The 19,994-nt window shown below is 35.2% G+C and overlaps 1 long non-coding RNA gene across 9 annotated transcripts in view; it reads right to left on the reverse strand.

Annotated features, from left to right (window-relative positions):
* Positions 1-19,994, reverse strand: part of LOC110259987 (uncharacterized) — a 1,024,192-nt gene that overhangs the window by 407,501 nt on the left and 596,697 nt on the right. For all 9 annotated transcript variants that reach the window (XR_014839507.1, XR_014839513.1, XR_014839509.1 and 6 more), the window contains one exon: positions 19,050-19,088. This is a non-coding gene — a long non-coding RNA (uncharacterized LOC110259987). The remainder of the gene's footprint in view (positions 1-19,049; positions 19,089-19,994) is intronic.

Raw genomic sequence — 19,994 nt, forward strand, 5'->3', positions numbered from 1 at the left:
GTTTTTGGATTTCTTAGTATGTTCTGTATACAAATGCTTTGTTGGATTATACATATTACAAATAGTCTCACTTTCTATGGTTTGCCTTTTCATATTCTTTTTTTTTCTTTTCTTTTTAGGGCCAACCCTGCAGCATATAGAAGTTCCCAGGCTAGGGGTCAAATCTGAGCTACAGCTGTTGGCCTACACCACAGCCATAGCAACGTGCAATCCGAGCCACATCTGTAACTTACCTACACCACAGCTCACGGCAACGCCAGATCCCTGACCCACTGAGTGAGGCCAGGGATTGAACCTGCATCCTCATGGATACTAGTCAAACTCGTTTTTGCTTAGCCACAATGGGAACTCCTGCCTTTTCATGTTCTTAGTGATTTTTTTTTTTGATGAAATTCTATTTATTAATACTTTCTTCATGATACGTCAGGGCATTTTTGTGCTCCAAAAATATGAAGAACTCTTTGCTTGTCCCAAATTGAGAGTTTTTCTTGAATTTTCTTCTAGAAGTTCTATTGATTTATGATAATCAAATAGATCTACAACTGGTATGAAATTCATTTGAAGGTGTGAGGTTTCCTTCCCCCCAAGTAGATACCCAGTTAATTCTGCAACTCTTTTTTTCTTTTCTTTTTTTTTTTTTTTTTTTTTTGGTCTTTTTTTTGTATATTTTCTAGGGCCGCACCCATGGCATATGGAGGTTCCCAGGCTAGGGGCCGAATTGGAGCTGTAGTTGCCGGCCTACACCACAGCGACAGCAATGCCAGATCCAAGCCTCGTCTGCGGGCTACACCACAGCCCATGGCAACGCTGGATGCTTAACCCACTGAGCAAGGCCAGGGATCGAATCTGCAACCTCATGGTTCCTAGTCGGAGTCCTCAACCACTGAGCCACGACGGGAACTCCAATTCTGCATCTCATTTCAAAGATCGTCTTTTTTGGATTTTGTGGCAGTGGCAAGTTTATCATACACTAGGTAAATTTGTCTGATCAATACCACGCTATGTTATTTATCTTTATAAAGTTTGCTATCAGGTCACATGAGCGCTCTAGCTTTGGTCTTACTCTTCTTCAAGACTAGGCTAGTCTTCTCTTGCCCTTTGCATTTTAATGTATATCCCTGTAAATGTTATTTATCATATTCAAGAAGTTCTCTAGTCCCACCTTGCTGAGCGTTGTATTTTGTTTTTAAACAGGTAGGTTTTTAATTTTATTGAATACCTTTTCTGTTTCTAGATGATCTAGAATTTTCTCCTTCATTCTTTTAATATGATTGATATTCAAATTGTGCATCAACTTCGAATTCCTGCAATAAACTCCACATGATAATAATATTTTATCTTTTCCATATATTTCTGGATTCAGTTTGATAAACTTTTGTTACATATAGTTTCGTGTATACTTATTAGGGATATTGATCTGTATTTTTCCTTTCTGTACTATTTGGCTTTGGATTCAGTGTCAGAGCAATGCTGGACTCGTAAAATAAGTTGCGACATTTCCTCTTCTTTTTATTCTGAAAGAGTTAATGTATCCTAAAATGTTTACCAGAATTTACCAGTGAAGCTCTTAGGGTTTCTTTGGGTTTTCTGTAAAAAGATTTTAAAATTTCTTTAATAGATATAGATTTATTTGGACTTTCTCTTTTCATCTTGTGTCAGCATTGGTAATTTTTATTTTTCAAGGAATTTACCCATTTTGTTTCTTTTTGTCAAATGAACTGGGATAAATGTGTCCATAGTAACCCTTAATTTGCCTGTTCATGTATATGGAATTTATAGTGGCATCCCTCTTTTATTCCTAATAGGGTAACTTGTGTCTTCCTCTTTTTTCTTCTGTAATCAATCTAACTGGAGAATAAATTAATTTCATTGATTTTTTTCCCAGAAAAACTGTTATTTGGTTTTATTAATTTTCTCTATTGTCTGTTTCCTATTTCATTCTTCTGTGGTCTCCCCTTTATTCTTCCCTTCCCCTTAGTTTGCATTTACTCTCTTATTTTTGTAGTTTGAGAAGGTATCGGTTTTTTTTTTTTTTAATTTAAAACACCTTTTTTTCTCTTCTATTGTAAGAATTTAAGGTAAAAATTTTTCTCTAATTCTTGCTTTATCCCCCAAATTTTCAAATATTGTATTGTTTATTGTTGTGATCAAAACATTTTCTAATTTTCATTGTTTTTTTTTCCTGTCCCCTCAGTTATTTAGAAATGCGTCATTTAATTTATAAATATTTAGAGTTTTCCTTTTTGCTCTTTAGGACCACACCCACAGCATATGGAAGTTCCCTGGCTAGGGATCGAATCTGAGCTACAGCCGCTGGCCTTCAGCCACAGCCACAGCAACATAGGATCCGAGCCACGTCTGCAACCTATACCACAGCTCATGGCAACACCTGATCCCTGATCCACTGAGTGAGGCCAGGGATCAAACCCACATCCTCATAGATACTAGTCAGATTCGTTTCTGCTGCATCACAGTAGGAATTCCTGGAGTTTTCCGATTGTAATTGATTTTTTAAAATATTTTATTGCTGTCAGAGAAAAATTATTTCAGTTCTTCTAAGTTTGGGGGGTTTGCTTTATGTTCTAGTATTTTAGTAAATGTTCACTGTGCGACTGTCATAATGTATACTCTGCTGTTGGTGGTGAAGGATTCCACAAACATCAATTAGGTCTGGCTGATTGATTGTAAGGTACACATAACCTGTATCCATATTGATTTTCTGTTTACTTTTCTATCCATATTTAGAGATGAGAGTTGAAATCTCCAATGATACTAATGGATTTGTCTATTTTTTCCCTTAGTTTTACCCATTGGTGTGCCATATACTTTAGAGTTCCATTATGAGGCACATATACAAATGATATTAGTTTATCTTTTTGATGACATCTGAAAGCTTTCTTTATCTCTTCTAATATTCATGTATAAATGCCCATATTTTCTGATATTAATAGTCACTCTATTTTCTTATAGTTAGTATAAGTATGATATATCTTTTCCCAAGTTTTACTTTTAACCTATCTGCATTTTTATAAAGATTTGTTTCTTTTAGTCAGCATAGAGTTGAATCTTGTTTTTTATCCAGTCTGACTACATCGGTCTTTTAATAAGAGTATTCACTTTTTGCATTTTACATAACTAACAACATGGTTACCATTCTGCAATGCTGTCCATTCTATTCTTCTTTGTTCCTTCTTTTTGAGTGTGTATTTTTCAGTTTTCCAGTGTATTCCTACTGCTGGATTAACAGTTACTTTTTTCGATTTCTTCCTCACAGTTGATCTAAGGGTTAAAATATGTATTATTTACTTCTCACAGTAAATAATATTTTCAAACACTATGTATGGCCCTAATAATATAAGGCCCCCTTTCCATTGTGCAATGTTTTTAAGGCCTTTCTACTTTGATGTATTTTACAAACCCTATAGTACCCTGTGTTTATTTTTCCTCAAACAAGCAATTATTTTTAAATTTCTTTTAACTGTGAAAAAATTCTTTAGTGAATTTTATACACAGCATTTCTAAATTATATCTTTGGGAATTCAAGTTTTTACCTGGTATTGTTTTCATTCTTCAGAAGTGCTAACTTTAACATTTTTTTATCATGCAGATTTACTGGCAATGAATTTTTTATGTATGTTTTTTTTGTAACAATCTTTAATTTTCCCTAAATTTCAAAAAAGAATTTCAAAATTCTGAATATAGAACTGTAAGTCAAGAGTTGAATTTTATTATTTTACAAATGTCCTTGTACTGTCTTTTGATGTGCATTGTTTCTGAAGTGACATCTTTAGCCATTGTCACTTTTATTTTCCTAGTAATATAACACTTTGTCCTTTCAAAATTATTTCACCATTTTTAAAAATCAACTTAATCATTATTTTATGTGTGGATTCTTCTGGACTTTTTATGTCTACAATCATGTGAAAAGATTAATTTTACTTTTTACTTTACAATCCTTATGTATTCATCTTTTTTCTTACCTTATTTCACTGAATAAGATGTTGAATAGAATGGTAACAGTCCTCATCCTTGCCTCATTTCTAATTTCGTGGAAAAGATTTGGATCAGAAGCCCATCCCAATACAAACTACATAACCAGAGAGACATTATGTGGTAAATATATGGTCAATTCTTTGTAAGAAACAACCAAGAACATCTTTCTTTATTAAAAAAAAAAAAAAAACTGGAGATAATATTCTTGCAAACTCCTCAACTTCTCCATCAATTATGAATACCTGCATTATAATAGGGAATTCACAGGTAATCATCTAGTTCAGTATCTTCATAAATTGCTAATATTTCTCCTCCAACATATCTCATAAGTTGACATGAAAGCTTTACTTGAGCACTTCCAGGGGTAAGAAGATCTGTTTTACTTCAAATCTTTTTGTTAGAAAACATATCTATCAAGAGACGGGTGGAAGAGAAGGACTGGAGCTCAACTTCTCTCCTAAAAACAACAAAATTCACAACCAAAGACTGAGACTTCTTCACCCAAATGGACTGGAAACCTTAAAAAAGATACCCTACTCCAGAAGAAAAAGGGGAGGACACATCAAAAGCAGCTCAAGAGAGAAGAACAGACAAGACCTAAAGTCAGTAGAAGGAAAGAAATCATAAAGATCAGAGCAGAAATCAATGAAATAGAAATGAAGAAAACCATAGAAAACACTGATGAAACAAAAAGCTGGTTCATTGAAAAGATCAACAAAATGGATAAACCCCTAGCCAGACTTATCAAGCAAAAAAGAGAGAAGACTCAAATCAATAAAATTAGAAATGGAAAAGTAGAAGTAACAACAGACATCACAGAAATACAAAGGATCATAAGAGACTACTATATGCAACTATATGCCAACAAAATGGAAAACCTAGAAGAAATGGACAAATTCTTAGAAAAGTACATTCTCTCAAGACTAAACCAAGATGAAATAGAAAAGATGAATGGACCAATCACAAGAACTGAAATCAAAACTGTGATTAGGAGTTCCCGTCGTGGTGCAGTGGTTAACAAATCCGACTAGGAACCATGAGGTTGTGGGATCGGTCCCTGCCCTTGCTCAGGGGGTTAACGATCCGGCGTTGCCGTGAGGTGTGGTGTAGGTTGCAGACATGGCTCGGATCCCGCGTTGCTGTGGTTCTGGCATAGGCCAGTGGCTACAGCTCCAATTAGACCCCTAGCCTGGGAACCTCCATATGCCGCAGAAGTGGCCCAAAGAAATAGCAAACAGAAAAAAAAAAAAAAAAAAACTGTGATTAAAAAACTTCCAACAAACAAAAGTCCAGGACCAGATGGCTTCACAGGAGAATTCAACCAAACATTTAGAGAAGAGCTAACACTTTCCTTCTGAAACTATTTCAAAAAATTGCAGAGGAAGGGATACTCCCAAACTCATTCTATGAGACCACCATCACCCTGATACCAAAACCAGGCAAAGATGCCACAAAAAAAGAAAACTACAGGCCAACTTCACTGATGAACATGGATGCAAAAATCCTCAACAAAATACTAGCAAACCACATCCAACAATACATTACAAGGATTGTACATCATGATCAAGTGGGATTTATCCCAGGGATGCAAGGGTTCTTCAATATCTGCAAATCCATCAGTGTGATTCACCACATTAACAAACTGAAGAATAAAAACCATACGATCCTCTCCATAGATGCAGAAAAAGCCTTTGACAAAACCAACACCCATTTCTGATAAGAACCCTTCAGAAAGTGGGCAACAGGGAACCTAACTCAACATAGTAAAGGCCATATATGACAAAACCACAGCTATCATCATTCTCAAAGGTGAAAAGCTGAAAGAATTCCCCCTGAGATCACGAACAAGACAAGGATATCCGCTCTTGCCACTACTCTTCAACATAATTTTGGAAGTCCTAGCCACAGCAATCAGAGAAGTAAAAGAACTAAAAGGAATCCAAATTGGAAAGGAAGAAGTAAAACCATCACTATTTGCAGATGGCATGATATTATACCTAGAGAATCCTAAAGACTCTACCAGAAAACTGTTAGAGCTCATCCACGAATTTGGCAAAAGTTGCAGGATACAAAATTAATACACAGAAATCAACGGCACTTCTATACACTAACAATGAAAGAGCAGAAAGAGAAATTAGGGAAGCAATACTGTTTACCATCACATCCAAAAGAATAAAATACCTAGGAGTAAACCTACCTAAAGAGACAAAAGACCTGTACTCTGAAAACTATAAGATCCTGATGAAAGAAATCAAAGATGACACAAATAGATGGAAAGATATACCATGCTCATGGATTGGAAGAGTTAATATTATCAAAATGACTATACTACCCAAGGCAATATACAGATTCAAGGCAATCCCTATCAAATTACCAAGGACATTTTTCACAGAACTCAAACAAAATACTATAAAGTTTGTTTGGAAGCACAAAAGACCCAGAATAGCCAAAAACATCTTGAAAATGAAAAATGCAGCTGGAGAAATCAGGCTCCCTGACTTCAGACTCTACTACAAAGCAACAGTCATCAAAACCGTGTGGTGCTGGCACAAAGACAGAAATATAGACCAGTGGAACAGGATGGAAAGCCCAGAATTAAACCCACACACCTACAGCCAACTAGTCTATGACAAAGGAGGCAACGACATACAATGGAGAAAGGACAGCCTGTTCAATAAGTGATCCTGGGAAAACTGGACAGCCACATGGAAAAGAATGAAATTAGAACACTCCCTAACACCATACACAAAAATAAACTCCAAATGGATGAAAGACCTAGGTATAAGACCAGACACTATCAAACTCCTAGAGGAAAACATAGGCCAAACACTCTCTGACATAAACGACAGCAACATCTTCTCAGATCCACCTATCAGAATAGTGACAATAAAAAGAAAAATAAACAAATGGGACCTAATCAAACTTCAAAGTTTCTGCACAGCAAAGGGAACCCTAAACAAAATGAAAAGACAACCCACAGAAAGGGGAAAAAATCTTTGCAAGTGAATCAACTGACAAGGGATTAATCTCCAAAATTTATAAACACCTTCTGCAGCTCCATACCAAAAAACAAACAACCCCATCAAAAAATGGGCAGAAGATATAAACAGACAGTTCTCCAAAGAAGACACACAGATGGCCAAAAAACACATGAAAACATGTTCCACATCACTCATTATTAGAGATGTTCAAATCAAAACCACGATAAGGTACCACCTTACACCAGCCAGAATGGCCATCATCCAAAAGTCTACAAACAAGAAGTGCTGGAGAAGGGCTGGAGAAAAAGGAACCCGAGTACACTGTTAGTGGGATTGCAAATTGGTACAACCACTGTGGAAAGCAGTATGGAGATTCCTCAGAAAACTAAACATAGAACTACCATTTGACCCAGCAAGCCCACTCCTGGGCATCTATCCAGAGAAAACCATGACTCGCAAAGGCACATGTACTCCGATGTTCACTGCCGCATTCTTTTCAATACCCAAGACATGGAAACAACCTAAATGTCCATCGACAGAGGAGTGGATCCAGAAGATGTGGTACATATACACAATGGAATATTACTCAGCCATTCAAAGGAACGAAAGAACGGCACTTGCAGCAACATGGATGGACCTAGAAATTATCATGCTAAGTGAAGTTAGCCATACAATGAGACAGCAACATCAAATGCTTTCACTGACATGTGGAATCTGAAAAAAGGACAGACTGAACTTCTTTGCAGAACAGATGCTGACTCACAGACGTTGAAAAACTTATGGTCTCCAGAGGAGACAGTTTGGGAGGTGGGGGGATGTGCTTGGGTTTTGGGATGGAAACCCTGTGAAATTGAATTGTTATGATCATTATGTAACTACAGATGTGATAAATTCATTTGAGTAATAAAAAAGAAAATATATCAAGTAATTCTAAAATCTGTATGTGTCCTCTCTTATTCAAATATGTAGTTTTCCCTAGGCACTCATTCAACTATATGTATTATTTGCACTTAGATTTGGTTGACTGAAAGAATCCAGAGTGGAGGATGAGAGAGGAGGCAGTGGTGTAAAAGCAAAAATTTTAGAACTCCCCCAAATAAATATCTGGTAGCTGATCCAAAGTTGGTATCTTGTTCCATTATATCTGAAACTCAAGCCTCTTATTTCTCACTGTTTTCTGAATCATGGCCCCCAGTGGTCTAAATGGTAAGACTTACAACTGAGGTGGTTTGGTTGGAGAATAGCCAACACTTCATATATGCTGTCTCACAAGAAAGCTTCCCAGAATCCATCATGTGACATTTCTGCTTAGACTCCATTGGCCAAGACCTACTCACTTGGCCATACTTAATTGTAAAGACACCTGGGAGATAAAATAAGCATTTATTTGGCAGTACTTTCCAGCTGGCAAACACTGCTCTTAAGTCCAGGGATCCACTATTATGACAAGGGATCTCTTCTCTCTTTTCCTCCCTCTTCTGTTTTCACTATTCTGCCACCGCTGACCAAGTCCTCTCCCTGCAATGGCTGCTAAATATTCCTGGTGTCTATGGCTCCATGATCTCTGTTTCCTGGCTTCTCTATATATAGACCAATGTCAATCTTACTGCAGTACCTCTCCTTATATGAAAACTCTCTAAGAAAGTGGATTTTTATTGTTTTACATAATTACCACACAGTGGAGAGTGTTCCAGTTGGGCAGAGCTGTCAGGCTAGTTCATACCCCACTATTCTGGCCAACCAGAGAGTGTTACTTATAATTTGAATTCAAGTTCAAATTTTTTCAGACCATAAAAACTGCTTTTATATTCCACATGTACTACAAAGGACATATTAAGAAAGACGTGTAGTATGAGTTTTGTTTAGTTTTCTAGACCACAGGTAATCTTCCTAATAGTTTTAGCATAGAAAATTGAAAAGGAAAAGACACTAATTTCAGCCTGTTAAAAGTCACTAGCCAGATGTTGTAAAAAGAACCACTAATGAAAGGTCTCCCTGAAGACTTTAAAAGTTTCTTTATATTCAACCTAATGCTCTTAAAGAGAATATCACATTTCATTGACATACAAGGCATTCGAGTTAAATTAAAAGGTTTGAAAAATACCCTTCTCTGAATTGAAGTCTAAGAGACTGGTTTTGAAGTTTACCTGCTTTCCTAAGAGGACTTTTACTTCTCTCTGCCATAAAATGAGTAATTTTTCCCAATTTGACTTGATGCCATTCAACCTTTTAAATTAGATCTATAGTTGGATGTTCAGTTCAGGTGAAGCTGAGTCAACAGTCACACTTTTCAAGTCTGTTAGGGCATCATGAAGCAAGCAGTTAAACTCGAAGTGAATTTAAAAGACCAAATAAATGTTCTTTTTGTTCAGAAATCAGCAGGAGGAAACAGACAAAGTAACTAAAGATTTTAATTGCTAGTCTTCACAGAAATCAGTGGTCAGTTGTTTTCTATGTACTTGATTCAAGAAATAATTTATGGATATAATCTGGGGGGAAACAACATTTAAGAAGAAGTAATATATTCAACTTGTTTTAAAGTGACCTGCATAGCTGCAACCTTATCGTCACAGTAACTCAACATTTTCTTTTTCTATTTTTTTCTAAAACCAACTAATTTGCAGTTACAGTTTTCTTTCTGAACTATTGCCTGTAAAAACTCACTTCCTGGTTATTCATAGCAAAATGATTCCTTTCCCTACCCCCATCTGATTCTGATGTGATGAGGTAACTTTGAACAGTTGTGTGCATAACTCATTTTCTTCACTGCTGGGAAAACATGAGTTGCTTGGGGGGAAGGGGAAAATCCTTTTTTCAAAAAACTCAACACTCAGTCTGCTGCAAGTTTGTCTGGGAAAATGAAACAAAATTTAAATTTTCTTTCTCCTTCTGTTCACCTTCATTTCACAGAAAAGGAGGATATTCAGTTAATTGCTGAATTATAGTAAATGTCACTTAAAAGACTGCTTTATACATACATGGGATTTGGCAGAAACGATATTGGAGAGACTATAAATATGAAGAAAATTACAAAGGCAGTAGGGCTATAGGAAGTAGAGAACTTGAAGCTGAAATAAAAAAAAAAAAAAAAAAACCAAAAAACAGCAACTTAGAACATCTAACAGAGTCCAGCACTGCTTGGGTGACTTACACATAGGCAGGAGGCTACTGCTAATGTGTTGAAAATAATCTTTCCTAGTTTCCGTATTATTCCTTTTCACAGACTCAAAATGAGCCAAGCCATAGGGGAAAAAAATAGCAGTAATTATGATATTCAGTAGGAATTACCTGAGCTAACAACTTTCACAGGGAAGATGGCAAATGCCAGGGCAAAAGTTAAAAGTTACATAAGCCTATGAACAGTACAGGGACCCCTTTGTGCCAAGCCTTCACTGAGCTCCATGAGAGAAAAATCAGAGAACCCAGGCAAGTACCTTACGCATGAAAGGCTATGCTTGCCTCTGCAAACACTTATCTTTCCACCTGTGGCCCACCATTCTCTCCATCCCCACCTCTGTCCCATCACCCATCTGCTTGCTTATTTTACCCTGGCCTTTTTCTCTAATCACTGACTGTTCTTCTAGTCTTTTTATGTGTCTCATCATCTTATTCCATCTTGCCTGTGTACTGTGTGCTCCATAAATGTTTCAGTGCTTACAAGTAATACGAGAAGTAGAGTCCTCAGACCAAGTAATTTAATTCGGTATCCCCTCCCCTCCCCTGACTCAAGAACACGTGCAGTGCCCCCTAACATTGGTGGAGTTACACACATCCCCAAACAGGAGGGCAACCCCAGGCATCTGCATCAGAGGATTCCACTTTTCCATAAATTCTGAGAAAATAAAGTTGGAAGAAAGCTTTTAAAATTGTGTGTGTTTATCTGTGTGTGTGTGTATGTGTGTCAGAAAGGGCCAAAGAAATCTAACTATTGGTGTGTCTTTCTCTTAAGAAAAAAAAATGCAGAAAGAAATACATTTAGTCTAATGGAACAACTATTCCCCACTGAAACCCAGCAAACAACACAAAAACACTAGCAAAACCTTCACAGGATAGTGTTATGTTATGGAATACTTGCTATTTTTGCTCTCAAAAAAAATGTTTGTTTACTTTGCAATTCCAAATGTTCCAATTTTGGTTTAGGATATTGCATGCTAATAACTTCATACAAGATATTTACAACTTGAGTATGTACCTTGGGCCTTTCCATTAGCTTACTGCAACATGTATGTCATGAAACATATGTATGTATTAATTGCTAGGTATTTTTCAACTCCTGTTTAAGAGGATCGTCCATAGTTTTTTCTCCCTCATGTAACCTACTTCTGTATAGTTTACTTTCCCAAGCAGCAACATAGTAATTATAGCCAGAGATGTTAAAATAAAAGATATGCTGGGCCAAAATATCCCCAAATCTCTCTTTTTTTTTTTTTTTTAACTTAACCAATCATTCCTGCCACTTCTGCCAAGGAGTTTGTGAAGAAAAGATGGCAAAAAGGGGTGAAAATAAACATGTGGGACTTCGGGCCAGGGCAAAGCCTCAGTGCAGAGGATTTCTAGTCACACTTGTGGTATAAACATTCTATAGAAACCTCAGTGGTCAGGATTATGCATGTTAAGGGTATATCTAAAATGTAAACAAATGAAGACTGCCAGAGTCACAAGGAAAACAAAGTCAGAGCTTTGACAATGCCAGAATTCCTCCTATTAAAGACATGGTTCCCAATTGTGTCTCCAGAACCAATAGTGTGCCAGAAATATAATTAAATATTCTTTTTTGGAGGGTAGCATTTCATGATCAAAAAGATTCTGGAAACACTAAGTTAAGGGTCTCTCTACTATAAGACTTCTGTCTGCCCTTAATGTGTAAGTCCATTCTGACTTACCAAAAGAGGGAGAAAAAAAGCAACTTTTTCCAAACTAATTGAACTATAAAATTCTTTGATCACAGAAAACATTGCCTAAAACACTAGTGTCCCAAAGAATAGTTTGGAAAGTGCTGTATTTGAAGTTTAACAGTTTTCAATATCAACGTCTTTACTGAACACTATGGCTATACATCAAAATGATGAATTAATATAAGGAGTGGCTACATACATAAAACTTAATTTAAGCATCACATGCATAAAAGTATCATCAAATAACACATTTATTATAGCTCACATGTACTCTACAATATAATTATCACTTAAACTTCAGACCAATTTTAGAAATACACATTGTGCTTCAGGAGAATTTTGGCCTTTACTTTTTCCATGTCTTTGTTTTCATAATAAAATGTAGTGTGGACAACTAATTCGTTAATTGTAAAGCATTTGTATCATCATTCTTGCATCTCTCCTAATATTTATAAAATATTTTAGAGATTTTCTCAGTTTACTGAATAGGTAGAGTGGCTCAAAATGCAAAGATTTATTTGTATCCAAATATTTACCAAGAAGCCACTCAGATTATTGCCCATATAATTTTAAACTGGTGATTTAAAAGTCTCCTGGGAGTAACAAGGAGCTTCCTTCTCATTTTTTTGATGGCTGGGGTGACTCCTTTCTGCATTTTTCCTACTTTTCTGCTGTCCAGTCTGAAATTGCAGGGTCTCTTTCAGATGTAAAGCTCCTATATAAGCACTGAAACTGCTGAGGCAGTTTATTCTCACACAATAAAGTCTACATATAATGCATGTCATTCTACAGCTTTCATGCTAATCCAAAATAAATAGAAATCATACATGAACTAAAATCTGAAGCATAGCTCCATAGGAAGGCAGTGTTTTAAGATACTTATATTTAAAAGAAAGGAAATAATTCCTTTTCCTTGAGAAACATAAATAACTTTGGGAATTTTGGAGATAGTTAAATTTTACCCGAAGCAAAATCTTTCATGCATCTTAATTTTCACATATTTTAAAAGCTATAAAATTTTAATTCAATAATCATTTGCTTATACCTACAACTTTCTTTAAAGCTAAATAAATGAGGAGGCCATCTTGTTTTTCCACATCACTGGCTCTAGCGTGCTATAGAAGATCACCATGACAACAGGAGCTAGTTTGCCTGGTGGGAAGACAGCAGTATAGGCCTCATTTACTAAATGCATGTTTCCACTAAAGTTGAATCACCAATTAAAAGACTCCTTTCTGCCCTTGGGGGCTTCAGAAATGCAAATGATGTTGGGAAGGCTGGCTGGTCAGCTGCTACACCTAGTAACTCCTCCCTATTATCTCAAAATAAAATGACTCATAAAAAAAAAGTATTTCATACTAAGGATGTAATATACAACATGATAAATATAATTAATACTGTTGTATATCATATATAACAATTTTAGGAAAGTAAACCTGAGTTCTTATGATAGGAAAAATTGTTCTTTGTTTTCACTTTGTATCTACATGGGATGATGGACAGTCATTAAATGTATTGGGGTAATCACTTCATGAGGTATATTAAGTCAAATTATTATGCCATACACCTTTTAAAATGCTGATGTCAATTAAATATCAATAACACTGGACAATCAAAAAAAAAAAAAGTATTTCTGAATCACACCGAAAAGGAGTTAATACTCAAAATCAAAAGAGTTGCTTAAATTTGTGAACTACTATCTTTGTTATAACCTGTGATTACTCTTTAAATCCCTAAAAAAAACAACAAAAAAAAGAGTATTCTAAATGTGTTTTTAAGTATCTTATTATGGTATTATGAGATACACAATCATGTTTCTTAACTCTTTATCAAGCACTATGTAAATAGCAAACTTTTATGTTATAAAAGTGTAGTAATGAAAAATAATATAGAGACTTTAAAAGATATGAAAAAGTGTGATAGCTACAGAAAAGTAAAATTTAAATTTTATCCTGAATATATTCATAAAGAATGTCTTTATAATTTAAAGGAAGGAAATATAACGGAACTTTTTAAAGACCCATATCAGAAAAGAGATGTTTTTGACATTTAACTAATACTCAAACTACAAATGTCATTAATGAGTTTTGATTTTAAGAAAAGAAATGTGTGTCTATTTTAAGGGTAAATAAACTGAAAAGTTTAACAGAAGATTTCTGAATAACTATAATAGTTTATAAAATATAGGTCAGTATTATTCTTTGAGTAAAATGATAACTAATGTTTGTCAACTACCTCCCTAATGTATACTATTCTATGAATTTCTCCTTTCTCTGTAACTTGTTAAATATATATTTCAGTTTGACATTTTATCATCCTTATTTGTAAATGAAATAATAAAAATTTCCAAATTAGGAAGTTCCTGTGTGGCACAGTAGGTTAAGGATCCAGCATTGCCACAGCTGTGGTACAGGTTGCAACTACAGCATGGGTTTGATTCCTGCCCTGGAAACTTCTGCATGCAGGGAGTGCAACCAAAAATATACATATATACCTAAATTATGTTAGTATATTTCTGATATTTTTATAGCAAGAAAAAGAGGATATCAGAAGTTCAACAAAATTAATTTTCAAGTAAAATTACACATTTCCACTAACAAATGTGATAAAGACATACATTATTAAATGGTACTGTTTAGGAATTATGTGCATAAACTTAACAATACACACTAGCCAATTTTCTGTAATGTGTGTTTGTGTATTTAACTGTTTCTTTGTATAGCTAATTAAATGTTTGTTGCAAAGTCTCATGGGAATCTCATTTGCATATACCTTGTTATAATGGCTAAACACATTCTCACTAAGTATTGCCTGATGAATAGATATTTCACAAATGCCTGGCATAGACACAACAACAAACTATGGACACATGTCATTATTACTGTAGTTCATCAGCACAACTCTCCACGGTTCTCTCTGCATAATTGGACTCATTTAGGAATCATTCATTTGCTTATGAGTGGTAACTAGTGTAGCATTGCATTTTAATTTTAAAAGTTTAATTAAAATAAAAATTTGTTCAGTTTTTTACATATTTGAATATGTATAGATATTTTAATGTGAGTTCACATGCAAGTCTGATTTTAGGAGAAAATGTCACATCAGAAAATAAATTGTCAAATTCAGATATAAACTGAAATAAAAATGAATAGCAAACAAAAATGTTAACATTGTATCTTCTTCACACAGTTCTCTTGGGAGAATTATATGAGATAATCCACATAAATAAAATGACTGTCAACAGTAGGGCTAGAGTAAGCATTAATTTCCTCCTAGCTTTTTCTCTAAAATGAAACAACTTAGAGTGACCTAAAAAGAACAGTAGGCAACTTGTGAAATTAATTATTTCAAGAGACACACAAGGTATATTGGCGTGAATAGGAACAAAGGTTGCTTCGTTTTGGTGTGATCTTAGTTTTGCAGACGTGCAACATTATAAAAAGCACAAGTCATTATGCCTTCTTTCACTTCCTAAAAGTAATTGGTGGGCCGATTAATAAGCCTTTAACACATTCAATTAAATTTTTTGCAATCTAAATATTGTTTTGCTATTTTTTTCACATATTTCTATCTTCTTTAAATATCTGTCCCCATGGACACTCTTAACATCTTCCAATTTAGCATCATCAGTAAATTTAATTAAGTGCTTTTTCTGCCCCTTTTTGTAGATCAGTAAAAAGCATGCTAAATTAAACCATGACAAACTTCTATTAGACCCCACATTGTCTTGTCATGCAAAACATTTTACTTCACAATGCACTAAAATTACCAATAATACTTTGAAAATTTAGGAGTTATACAGGTATTTCATTTCCACCAATGGAAAGAACGATGAGCATTTCTTGCCAGAAGGCTATCAAAATTTTTAACAGTTATGGCTGCATGATTTTGATATATGAGTAAACTTTATTAAATCTGCTGGACTGAAATTACTAAAGACACTTATATCAATAGTTTTATATACATATGTGTAAAACCATTTCATATGTACCTATGTCCATTAAAGTATATGGCAATGTCATTTGTCAATGCAGATGCTCAACTGCTGGGAGGAATGGACTCTGAAGAATGGAATTCAGGGAGAGAAATTAAAAGGAATTTTCACTTTTTTGGTAAAATGTTTTTCAATTTTTTTTTACAGTAAACATAACTTACATGTGTTTTTAAAAAGTAAACCCATTTATATATAGAGAGAAAGTGTACCTGCATGATCTTTCCTCACCATCCCAAATATGGTACTTAGAATCAGGTAACATGAAGTCACAGAAAGAAAGAGGTCATTTTGCAAGTTCAGAAAAATTAACATTTTAAAATGTCAAATTTTGTTCATCCAGTCTATCAACAAACCTATCCAGATAATATATTTCATGTGAAACATTTTGCTAAGTGGTACCTGGAATGCAGAGTTCACTCCTCAGGTAAAAGGCTACCACTTTAACTGCCACTAGCTACGTGGCTGTAAGCAAATTAATTAACCTGAGTATCAATTTTTTTCAACTTAGAAATGAGCATAATAATAGTACCTATCATAAAATTATTGTGAGAATTAAAAAAATTTTTTTCATCTTTATAAAACCCTTATGACAGCTCCTGGCACTAAGTAAGAACATTATAAATGATGTATTTATTTTAATTAATGAGTTCAATAGGAAGTTATTGAGAAATGGTCTCAGTTGTCTAAAATCCTTTTGGAACCAAAAGAAGTTGTAAATAAGTACTACAGACAGAATATTTGTATCCTCTGAAAATTCACAAGCTAAAACCTAATCCCCAACATGATGGTATTTAGAGGTGGGGCCTGTGAAAGGTGCTTAGGTCATAGAGTGGACCCCTCATGAAAGGAATTAGTGACCTTATAAAGAGACCCCAGAGAGTTGTGTCACACCTTTCTCAATGTGAGGACGAAGAGAGAAGACAGCCATCCATGAAAGATGAAGGAGGCCCTAAACAGACAGGGAATCTGCTGGTGCCATTATCTCGAACTTTCTAGCCTCCAAACTGTGAGAAATACATTTCTGCTGTTTATAAAGCACCTAGTCTGTGGTAATCCATTATGTAACAGCTGAAACAGACTAAGAGGGCAAGCCAATAAACAAATATAATGTTATAAGCAAACAAACAAGAGCATCTGAATGCATTGTAGTAAATGGTCTCTTGATGTAGTTTATGTTCTAATTAATCAGTGGAAAAAAACAAATAAGCTGTATAACACAATGTGCTGCATCACAACAATCCTTTCAATAAAGGATAGAGGCAAATGGTCAATCTTACCTGTGAAGGAAGAGAAAGTTAAAGGATGTGACATTCCTGCTAAAGTCTAAAATAAGAATATAGGACATGGGCCCTGATAATCATGTTAAGGCAGGTCTTTCATGCATACTTTTTCTTAATATTTATAAGTTTAAGTCTAAACCAATTAGCCGTGGAATAAAATATCCAAATTATCTTTCCAGTTATATCTTTTTCATTCCACTTTAACATCCATTAGAACTTCCTCCTATGGCCACAGAATCTCTTATTCAACATTAGCAGAGACAGGTGTGTCTTAGAATGCAGAATCTTTGGGATTTTAGAAAAGTAATTCAGTACCCAACTATAAATTACCAGAGGTCTGGGGTAACACAATATAATCACACACATCAATGTACCTGCAACAAAACAAAGCTATTCATCTCATGCCAGTTCAGGTGAGGTTCTCCTGACAGATGAGATCAATTCAGATCAGGATTGATGGATCAACACCAAGAGTTGAGCAAAATTTATAGTTTGTGAAACTTTTGAGAGTTCGGAATTGTGACTAAGGCATTTTGTTGACGTTGTTGTTGTTGTTTTGTCTTTTTGCCTTTTCTAGGGCCACTCCCACGGCACATAGAGATTCCCAGGCTAGGGGTCTAATTGGAGCCATAGCCACCGGCCTACGCCAGAGCCATAGCAACACGGGGCCAGAGCCACAGCAACACGGGATCCAAACCACGTCTGCAATCTATACCACAGCTCACAGCAACACCAGATCCTCAACCCACTGAGCAAGGCCAGGGATCAAACCCGCAACCTCATGGTTCCTAGTCGGATTCATTAACCACTGCACCACAACGGGAATTCCAAGGCATTCTTGATCTCTGTCACCCAAATCCTCCATGCTCTTTTGTTCTTCTGTAAAACCTCTGTTACTAATGCCTCTTCTGCCTTTCAAACAATTCATCCTTTAAGGCCCAACTCAGATATTATCATCTTGATGAAGATAATCTATGACATCCATGACACATCTCTGGGTCTCATTAGTACTTTGTAAATCCCTCTCTTGTTTTGATGACATTGTGCACTAATTATGTGTTTAAATATTTGTCACTACCTCTTAACTATAAGCTTTCAAAAGCAAGGATTGTGTCTTTCTCTTCTTAGGATCCTCTGCTCATAACATAGCATCTGGCACATGGTAGGTGCTCAATATTACTGATAGAATAGAGTGAACTTATAACCAGTTAGGATAATAAAACAAAGACTCAAGTGTACAAAAATCTATCATCAAACTTCAAGGGAGAGAAGTCATATGAGTAGTTCAGACTAAAGGTCACAGAAAACAATTAGAAAAAGTTTCATTTCTAAATATATTAGAAGAGTGTTTAGGAGATTGTAACTGAAGAAATAGGTTTATGAAGGGGAATCCAGGCTTAAAAATCATGTTAAGGAAGCAGTCCAGATGAGCTGAAGAGAATGATTCATGTTGGAGGCAAATAGGAGCTATGGTTACAAAAAGTGGATATTGCTAAATTAAAGAGAATTTGGACTCTCTAATAACACAGTCTGTTCTCATCGTACAGTACATCAGACACCAATATTTTTAGGCTTCTGGACTGGACGAGTGAAAACCCGTCGAATGAAATTGGGTAATAAATCCTTCCTTTCTGATATGTTATGTTTGGGCAGGAAAACAATTTATACTGACTAATAAGCAAAATCATTTTTAGGTGGATGGTTGATGAAGGAAATCATTGCTCATTCCTGCGTGCTGAACCATGAAAAACAAATACAGGTAAGTTGATTTGAGAGTGAGGCAGTAAAAATCAATGAAAAAGAGGTTAACAGTTTCTGAAGAAAAAAAAAATTATATTTGATGGATGAATTTTTTTAAATGCTTTAGTATTTTATTCTAATTCTAGGAGGAAAAAAATGTACTTACCAATTTGGTGAAAATGAAGATGATACAGAATTTCCAAACCTAAGGGGAGAGAGAATACAAATTTTTGCTAAATTTTCACTAGTGACCTTGGCTATAGTTTTTTTTTTTTTTTTTTTTTTTTTGGTCTTTTTAGAGCCACACCTGCAGCATGTAGAGGTTCCCAGGATAGGGGTCGAATCAGAGCTATAGCTGCCAGCCTACGTTATAGCCACAGCAACACCAGGTCTGAGCCGCATCTGCAACCTACACCATAGCTCACAACAACGCCGGATCCTTAACCCACTGAGCAAGGCCAGGGATCGAACCTACATCCACATGGATCCTAGTCAGATTCATTTCCTCTGAGCCACCATGGGAACTCCTAGAATATTTTTTTTTAAAGGAGGGTAAAATTGGAAGTTTGGGATTAGCAGATACAACTAGTATATATAGGATAAAGAGCAAGGTCCTATGGTATAGTACAGGGAACTATATTCAATATCCTATGATAAACCATAATGGAAAAGACTAAAAAAAGCATATATATATATATATGTAAACAAGTCACTTTACTGTACAGCAGAAATTAATACAACATTGCAAACCAACTATACTTCAATAAGTTTTTTAAAAAGGAAAGTACACAGCATTTTGTAGGAGCACACTAATCAGTAAAACTAGTGTTACATATTTTATGACTTTATTTTCAAAATATGTTGCCTCTAATATTAATGGTTTATTTTTACTAAAGAGTGGTAAAAATTTATAATTCCAGAATGACAGCTAGAGCAGGTCTGGACACTTCTGTGATACGATTCTTCATTCCAACATCAGCCTCTGGCCTAGCCAGATGTTATTTATCATCGACTCTTAAATAAGAGATCATTGCACTGAGTTTTACAGGGCTTCTGTCTATCAGTTTTCCTACCCAAATGCAAATATTTTCCAGAAGGTAAACATGGATAT

This window comes from Sus scrofa, chromosome 1 (assembly GCF_054392235.1).
Source record: "Sus scrofa isolate SSC_HxYL_T2T_F1_AM1 chromosome 1, Sscrofa_HxYL_maternal_Yorkshire_Landrace_v2.0, whole genome shotgun sequence".
In the NCBI taxonomy this organism is placed as follows: Eukaryota; Metazoa; Chordata; class Mammalia; order Artiodactyla; family Suidae; genus Sus; species Sus scrofa.